The sequence below is a fragment of the Arachis hypogaea genome, chromosome 7 (assembly GCF_003086295.3).
Source record: "Arachis hypogaea cultivar Tifrunner chromosome 7, arahy.Tifrunner.gnm2.J5K5, whole genome shotgun sequence".
In the NCBI taxonomy this organism is placed as follows: Eukaryota; Viridiplantae; Streptophyta; class Magnoliopsida; order Fabales; family Fabaceae; genus Arachis; species Arachis hypogaea.
In genome coordinates, this window is record NC_092042.1 from 69,197,870 (window position 1) to 69,205,558 (window position 7,689).

The following is a 7,689-nucleotide window of genomic DNA, read 5'->3' on the forward strand; positions in this document are numbered from 1 at the left end:
ATTGATGATTGCCTTTTTTTATTAATATAAATAATTTAGATTTTTCTGTTGCCCAATTGGCTTGTGAATATTTTTCATGTTAAATTTTACTGCTTTGAATGAATTGAAGGTATTTCAGATATTTATAATTTTAATTTAGCTTTTTACATTCTTGGCTGTGGTTAAATAATTGGTGACTCTAGAGTTATCAAACTCATTGTTGATTGAAAATTGGATTTCATCCACTTAACTTACCTTCATAGTTAGAGGTTAACAAAGTGGGAGAAAAATCCAATTCTCATCAATTGATAAGGATAACTAGGGAAGGACCTCCAGTTCTTTTACCTTGCCAAAGGTTTATTTTACAGCTATTATTATTTTATTTTACTTGTCATATAATATATTCGCACCTTACTTCCAAAACCCCAATTTTACCTTTTTCATAGCCAATAATAAGAACATACCTCCCTGCAATTCCTTGAGAAGACGACCCGAGGTTTAAATACTCGGTTAATAATTTTTAAAGGGGTTTGTTACTTGTGACACCCAAAACGTTTGTACGAAGGGATTTTTGTCGGTTTAGAGACTATATCTACAACGCGACTATTTTTATGACATTCTTTACTGGTAAAAATCCTAACGTCAAAATGGCGCCGTTTCCGGGGAATTGCAAACGTGTGCCTTATTATTGGTTATTGTAAATAATTTTCAAAAAAAAGAAAAAAATATTTATCTTTTTTTTAAAATCTTATCTTTTTCAAAATATTTTCTTTTTGTTGATTTTTATTTTTATCTTGTCTCACTACTATGAACTCTCACCCCTTTGGCTATGAGTCTGGTTACAATTATGTTGCAAGAAGAGGAAACTATAATGAGAACAGGCATCAAGGTTGGAACAATCAAAGATGGGAGGAGCCACAAGGATTTGATCAACCCTCATGGCAACAGCCACCTCCAATGGACTATCAACAACCACCACCATATGCCTATGAACCCTTTCCTCAACATAACTTTGGACCACCACGCTCACAAGCCCCTTTCCGCCATTCACCTCCATATGACCCTTACCCTCAACTACCATACCAACCACCTTATGAGCCATATGAACCATATATAGAACCACCCCAATTCTAACCTAATTACTCACAAGAACCACCACTTCAATATTCACCATCTTCATATCCATCAATCCAAGAGCATTATGATCCTATTTATGAAAACCGAGTGCATCAAGAGGCAAAGGATCGTCTCAAGGAAACAATGGATTGATTTCAGGCAACCACTCAACAACTGGGGCAAGTATTAATTTAATAGGCTTCTAGACGAGAAAGGAGATACCCCATGTGGACAGTCTTGTGAAGAGCGTAGCATAAAGGAGATACCAGAAACCCCAGTGAACAAGACAGAGAATGAATTCGTACTAGAACAAGTAGAAGAAGCTGTCATTGTTTAAGAAGAAGAAGAAGTGGTTGAAGACTTAGGAGATGCAGAACCTCCATGGGAAAGTCAAGACATCGAGCCTCCCTCCAAGACGTTTGAAATTGATGCTGAGGAAGGTGTACAACCTCCAATGCATATCACAGTTGAAGACTTGGAAGAGGTTGATCAAGAGATGGAGATTCAAGAAGAAGAAGCACAACCTCCCATGCCCTTGGAAAGCAATGAAAAGGAGATTGAATTGAAAGAGAGCTACCAAGAGGAAGTGGTTGAAATTGAAGAAGTTTGCAAAGAGGTGGTAATTATCAGAGAAGAGCACAAGGGAGTGGAGCTTGCAATTTCATTAAAAACGCCTCCCCCTAAGTTGCCATCATCCTTCACAACATTCAAGTGGGTAAAATTCATATCTCATAGCTTTCTAATCCCACTTGAATATGGGCTACTGGAGACGGATGGTCAACTTAGAGCTCTTTGTGGCATTAAGAGTAAAAGGAAGATGGTCAGTGGTAAGAATTGTCCTGCAAGGTTCATCATGGTTGGAATCTTTAAGCTTAAACATAAAGGTTGGTATAGGGCTCAACTGAATGGGTCTAGGAAGTTGTTTGGCCGCTTTAGTGAGAATTCAGATTGCTTGCTACCCGGATGGAATCATGATAATCAACACGAAGACGGGTGTAAAAGCAAGAGTTGGGATCCTGGAATCTGTTCTGACATCCAACACCCCGGGAGCCTAAGAATCTTTTTAAAGCTGCTCAAGGGTTTTACATGCCTAGTTTGGGACCCCGAAGGTTACTGGAATCACAAACATTGTGGGGATTCCTAGATCAGTACAAGCATAAACCACCATAACAGAAAGCTCATCAAATGTCCAACTTAAGGACTATAACTAAAAGGGCTAGGTGGGAGACAACCCACCATGGTATGATCGTTCATTTTGCAAATTTTAATTTTATTTAGTTTTCTTTGTTTTTAAATTTTATTTTATTTTATTGAACCTGGAATCATGCATAGCATTCACATTAAGCATTGCATTCTGCATTTTGCATATAAATAAAAAAAAGATGCCACGCGACGCGACCGCATCAGCGACGCGTCCGCGTCGCAAGAAGAGAAGAGAAAAATAAAAACGAACAGAGAGTCACGCTGGAGCATGGCTGGAGGCGTGCCAATGGCACAAATCAACCCACGCGACCGTGTCGCTGACGCGTCCGCGTCACATGGGCATAATGGCTTCCCACGCGACCGCGTGACCCACGCGGCCGCGTGCCCTGATTTTCGACGTCAAAAAGGTGCATGGCCGAAAGTTGTGCTGGAATTGGGCTGGACTCGTGCTAGAAGTCCAAGCCCTCCCACGCGACCGCGTGCCCCACGCGGCCGCGTCGTTTTCCAAAAATGGCCATCCACGCGATCGCGTCACCCCAATTTTGGCAAATAAATTAATTTGAACAGAGAGTTTTGCAGGCGCGAGGCTGCACTCGCGCCAGAAGCATCACATGGGTCACGCGATCGCATGACCGACGCGAATGCGTCCCCTTACTTAAAGCGCAATCACGCGAACGCGTGCCCCACGCGTCCGCGTCGCCTGCGCCGCACAACATATCCCAATTTGCCAAATATCTTATCTCTTCTTCCCCAATCCTAATTTTTCCTCCCTCCTTTCTTCCTTACTTCTTCTTCCCTTCTTTCCCTTCTAATTCTTCTTATTTTTCTTTTTATTTTATTTTAATTCATTTGCATACTTTCATTCATTGCATTATTTTCATTGGTGTTAGAAATTTATTTGGGTAATTATTTACCATATTTTGTTTGTGGATTATTAAGGGAATTGTTTGACAATTATATTAATTTTTAAAGGGTTGCTTGCATGTTTAATTTAATACTTTCAAATAGATTATTTCCCGTGCATGCTATGTGTTTGTGAAAACGCCCGTATGGCATTGTGCACTATTTTTAAGATTTCTTTTAATCTACTACTATAAATGCCTGCTTTTCAAAAATTCCCTTTACTATTTTATTAATTAAATATAATTGTTAATACAAACGTTATTGTTAGTTTCTCACGACTAACAATACATTAAAAGCTTTTGATGCTTGATCTATGCTACTCATGCCCTTGCCGGCATGCTAATAAACATCTTGCATCCAATACTCCCCATGCCTTGCTATATTTCCATTGATGAACTGATCACATGGAATTGCGACCATGTCTTTCATTCACTATTTCTTTTGGTTGGCATGATTATCACTCGTACCGCCCTCCTCTTTGCTCCACCCCTTTGACTTCATGTGCCTTTCTCTTCTCTCTTTTTCAGGCTGGCCACCAAAACGGGTAAAGAGAAAACCTCTACAGGAGAGCACCAGCTGAGGAACCACAACACCCGCCCACCTGTACTTCTCAGCATGCACCGAGGACGGTGAAATCTTTAAGTGTGGGGAGGTCAATACCGATCCACACGGGTTAGTTAGCCCCTTCTCAACACCAAATTTTTGTTTTTTATTGTTGCATTTGCATGCTTGTTTCTTTTTGTGCATATTTTACCACTTGGTTAAAGTAATATTTTCTTTTTCAAGAAATTTTTATAGTATTTCACTAATTTGAATAAAACTTTTTGAAAAACTTGTATGAAAGAAATATTATTTTGGAACATGGTTTAAAGCTCGAACACACAACCAGTGAGATCTTGAGCCTATTTGATTGGTTGCATTTTATCAACCAATATTTTATTTTTGGTGTGTGTTTCTCTCTCTAAAATTGTGATCTTTGTCTTGCTTAATTCTATATTTCCATTGTTTAATGTATGCATACACTTATATGATTGAGGCCTTGTTTCACTGAGCTTACATACCCATATGGCCTTAACCTTTTCATTATCTATTGCAAACCAATTTTAAGCCTATTTTACCCCTTTTGTTCTTTATTTTAGCACATCATTAACTCTAAGCGAAAAACAATAATGTCCTTAATTCGAATCCTTAGTTAGCTTAGACTAGTGAGAATGCTTATGAATTAAGTGTGGGGAAGAGTGGGTTTGGAAACATTTGGTTTGAGAATTGAGTATGTTAGAATTTTCTGAAAATGTGAAAGAAATGTTTAGGACATGTTCGTGCATTCAATAAATTAATCATATGCATTGAGAAAAATAAAAGAATATATATATATATATATATATATCTATATATATATATATATATATATATATATATATATATATATATATATATATATATATATATATATAAAGAGCAAAATAAGTGAAAGGGGACAAAATGCCCCAAAGTAAGTGAAAGCAATGCATATGAGTTATACTTGAAATTAGAATGCATGAATATGTGGAAAACATGGTTAATGGATGGTTAGATGTTGTATTGTGATTACATGGATTGTTTAAGTTAGGTGGGAAAGTTTAAGTTAATTAAGGATTCAGATTTTAGTCCACTTGGCCAAATACAATCCTACCTTGACCCTAACCCCATTACAACTCTTAAAAGACCTCTTGATATGTGTATTTGTGCATTAAATTTATGTTGATTGTTAGATGAAGAGCAAGCCTTAGAAAGCAAGGTTAGTAGAGAATTGAGAGAATCGAACCTAAAACACTTGAGTGATTAGAGTGATATACACTACTAAGTGAGGGTTCGATGCTCGATTCTTTGTTCCCGGCTTTCATAAGCTATTTTCTTCTTACAAGTCTATTTGTACTTCATTTTTATGATTTGAACTAGTGAAATCCAGTTCATATTTATTCTTGGGGATTTATTTGCTTTTAACCAAGTAAGTAGAAACATTTTTCATTTAGTTGCATTCATAGGTTGCATCTCATGCATTCTACCATTCCTCTTCATTCCTTTATAGTTCCTCTTGAGCTTAGCATGAGGACATGCTTTTGTTTAAGTGTGGGGAAGTTGATAAACCCATATTTTATGGTTTATCTTGTGCTCAATTGAGTGGATTTTATCAACTCTTTACCCACTTATTCATACTATTTGCATGTTTTACATTTCCCCTCCTAATTATGTGCTTTGATTGAAAACATGCTTCTTTGGACTTATATTTGCTTATTATTAATCCTCTCTTATCACCATTAGATGACTTGATATGTGTGTTAAGTGTTTTCAGATATTATAGGGCAGGAATGGCTTGGAGGATGGAAAGGAAGCATGCAAAAGTGAAAGGAATACAGGAAGTTGGAGAAATTGCTAAGCTGTCCAGCCTGACCTCTTCGCACTCAAACGGCTATAACTTTAGCTACAGAGGTCCAAATGGCGCGGTTCCAGTTGCGTTGGAAAGCTAACGTTCGAAGCTTCGATTTTATATATAATTTGCCATAGCTACCTTGACGCCAGGCGACGCGAACGCGTGAGTCACGCGGATGCGTGACCTGGCAGGAATGCAACCCGCGCGGCCGCGTGGGCCATGCGGCCGCGTCACTTTTCCGTGACCTGTACGGACCAGAAAGCGCTGGAAGTGACTTCTGGGCTGCTTTTGACCCAGTTTTCAGCCCAGAACACACAAATTAGAGGCTATAAAGTGGGGGAATGCATGTATTCATAATCAAGCACTCATAATTCACTTTTATGTTTTAGATGTAGTTTTAGAGAGAGAGGTTCTCTCCTCTCTCTCTCTTAGGATTAGGTCTTCTCTTAGTTTTAGGAGTGACTCTCAATCTCAGGTTCTTTATTTTTATTTATTTTCAAGTTCCATGTTTAGATTGATTTTCTTAATTAATGTTATTTGAGATATTTCAGATTGACGATTGCCTTTTTTTATTAATATAAATAATTTGGATTTTCCTGTTGCCCAATTGGCTTATGAATATTTTTCATATTAGATTTTACTGCTTTGAATGAATTGAAGGTATTTCAGATATTTATAATTTTAATTTAGCTTTTTACATTCTTGGCTGTGGTTAAATAATTGGTGACTCTAGAGTTATCAAACTCATTGTTGATTGAAAATTGGATTTCATCCACTTAACTTACCTTCATAGTTAGAGGTTAACAAAGTGGGAGAAAAATCCAATTCTCATCAATTGATAAGGATAACTAGGGAAGGACCTCCAGTTCTTATACCTTGCCAAAGGTTTATTTTACTGTTATTATTATTTTATTTTACTTGTCATATAATATATTCGCACCTTACTTCCAAAACCCCAAATTTACCTTTTTCATAGCCAATAATAAGAACATACCTCCCTGCAATTCCTTGAGAAGATGACCCGAGGTTTAAATACTCGGTTAACAATTTTTAAAGGGGTTTGTTACTTGTGACACCCAAAACGTTTGTACGAAGGGATTTTTGTCAGTTTAGAGACTATATCTACAACGCGACTGTTTTTTTGACATTCTTTACTGGTAAAAATCCTAACGTCAGTGGGTTTCGAAAATAAGAAGAAAAGATAAGATAGAAGATATGATTTATAAAAAATAAATATGATAAGAAAAAGATATAATTAAAAAATTGTTAATGATATTTGGAAAAGATAAATTTGAATTTTAATTTTGAAAGAAGCTTTTTAAAAGATAATTGAGTTTTGAAAAACTTAAAAAAAAGTTGGATTGGATTGGAAAACAATTTGTCTTTATGGATTAAGATGCATTTAATATTTTTGAAAAAGGATTTTAGAAATTAGGGTTTTTAGAAATTAGGATTAAAATTTTTGGAATTGAAGGATGATATTTTGAAACATGTTTATGCAAGAAATCATGAATTGAAATATAAAAATTAGAAAATTTGTGAAGAAAAACGAATTTTACCTCCTCCCCACCATTCTGGCGTTAAACGCCCAAACACTGCATGTTTTGGGCGTTTAACGCCCAATTGCTGCTTCTCCTGGGCGTTCAACGCCCAGCTGTTGCTTCTTTCTGGCGTTGAACGCCAGGAAGTCCTTTGTCACTGGGCGTTTTTCTGAACACCCAGGATGCTGTCAATCTGGCGTTAAAGGCTCAGAAGGTGCTTCTTTCTGGTGTTCAACGCCCAGAAGATGCACCTTTCTGGCGTTTAACGCCCAGATGGCTACCCTTACTGGCGTTGAACGCCGAGTGGGTGCTTCTTTTGGGCGTTCAACGCCCAAACTATTTCTTACTGGCTTTTTCACGCCAGTGAGCTTCCAAATTCCCTTGTAACTTTGTAAATTCAAGCAATTGCTATTTTACCTTGAAGATACTTTGACATATACCTGTAAAAATCAATTAATTAACAAATAAACTTTGTAAATGGCTGGGTTGCCTCCCAGCAAGCGCTTCTTTATTGTCATTAGCTGGACTATTACTGAG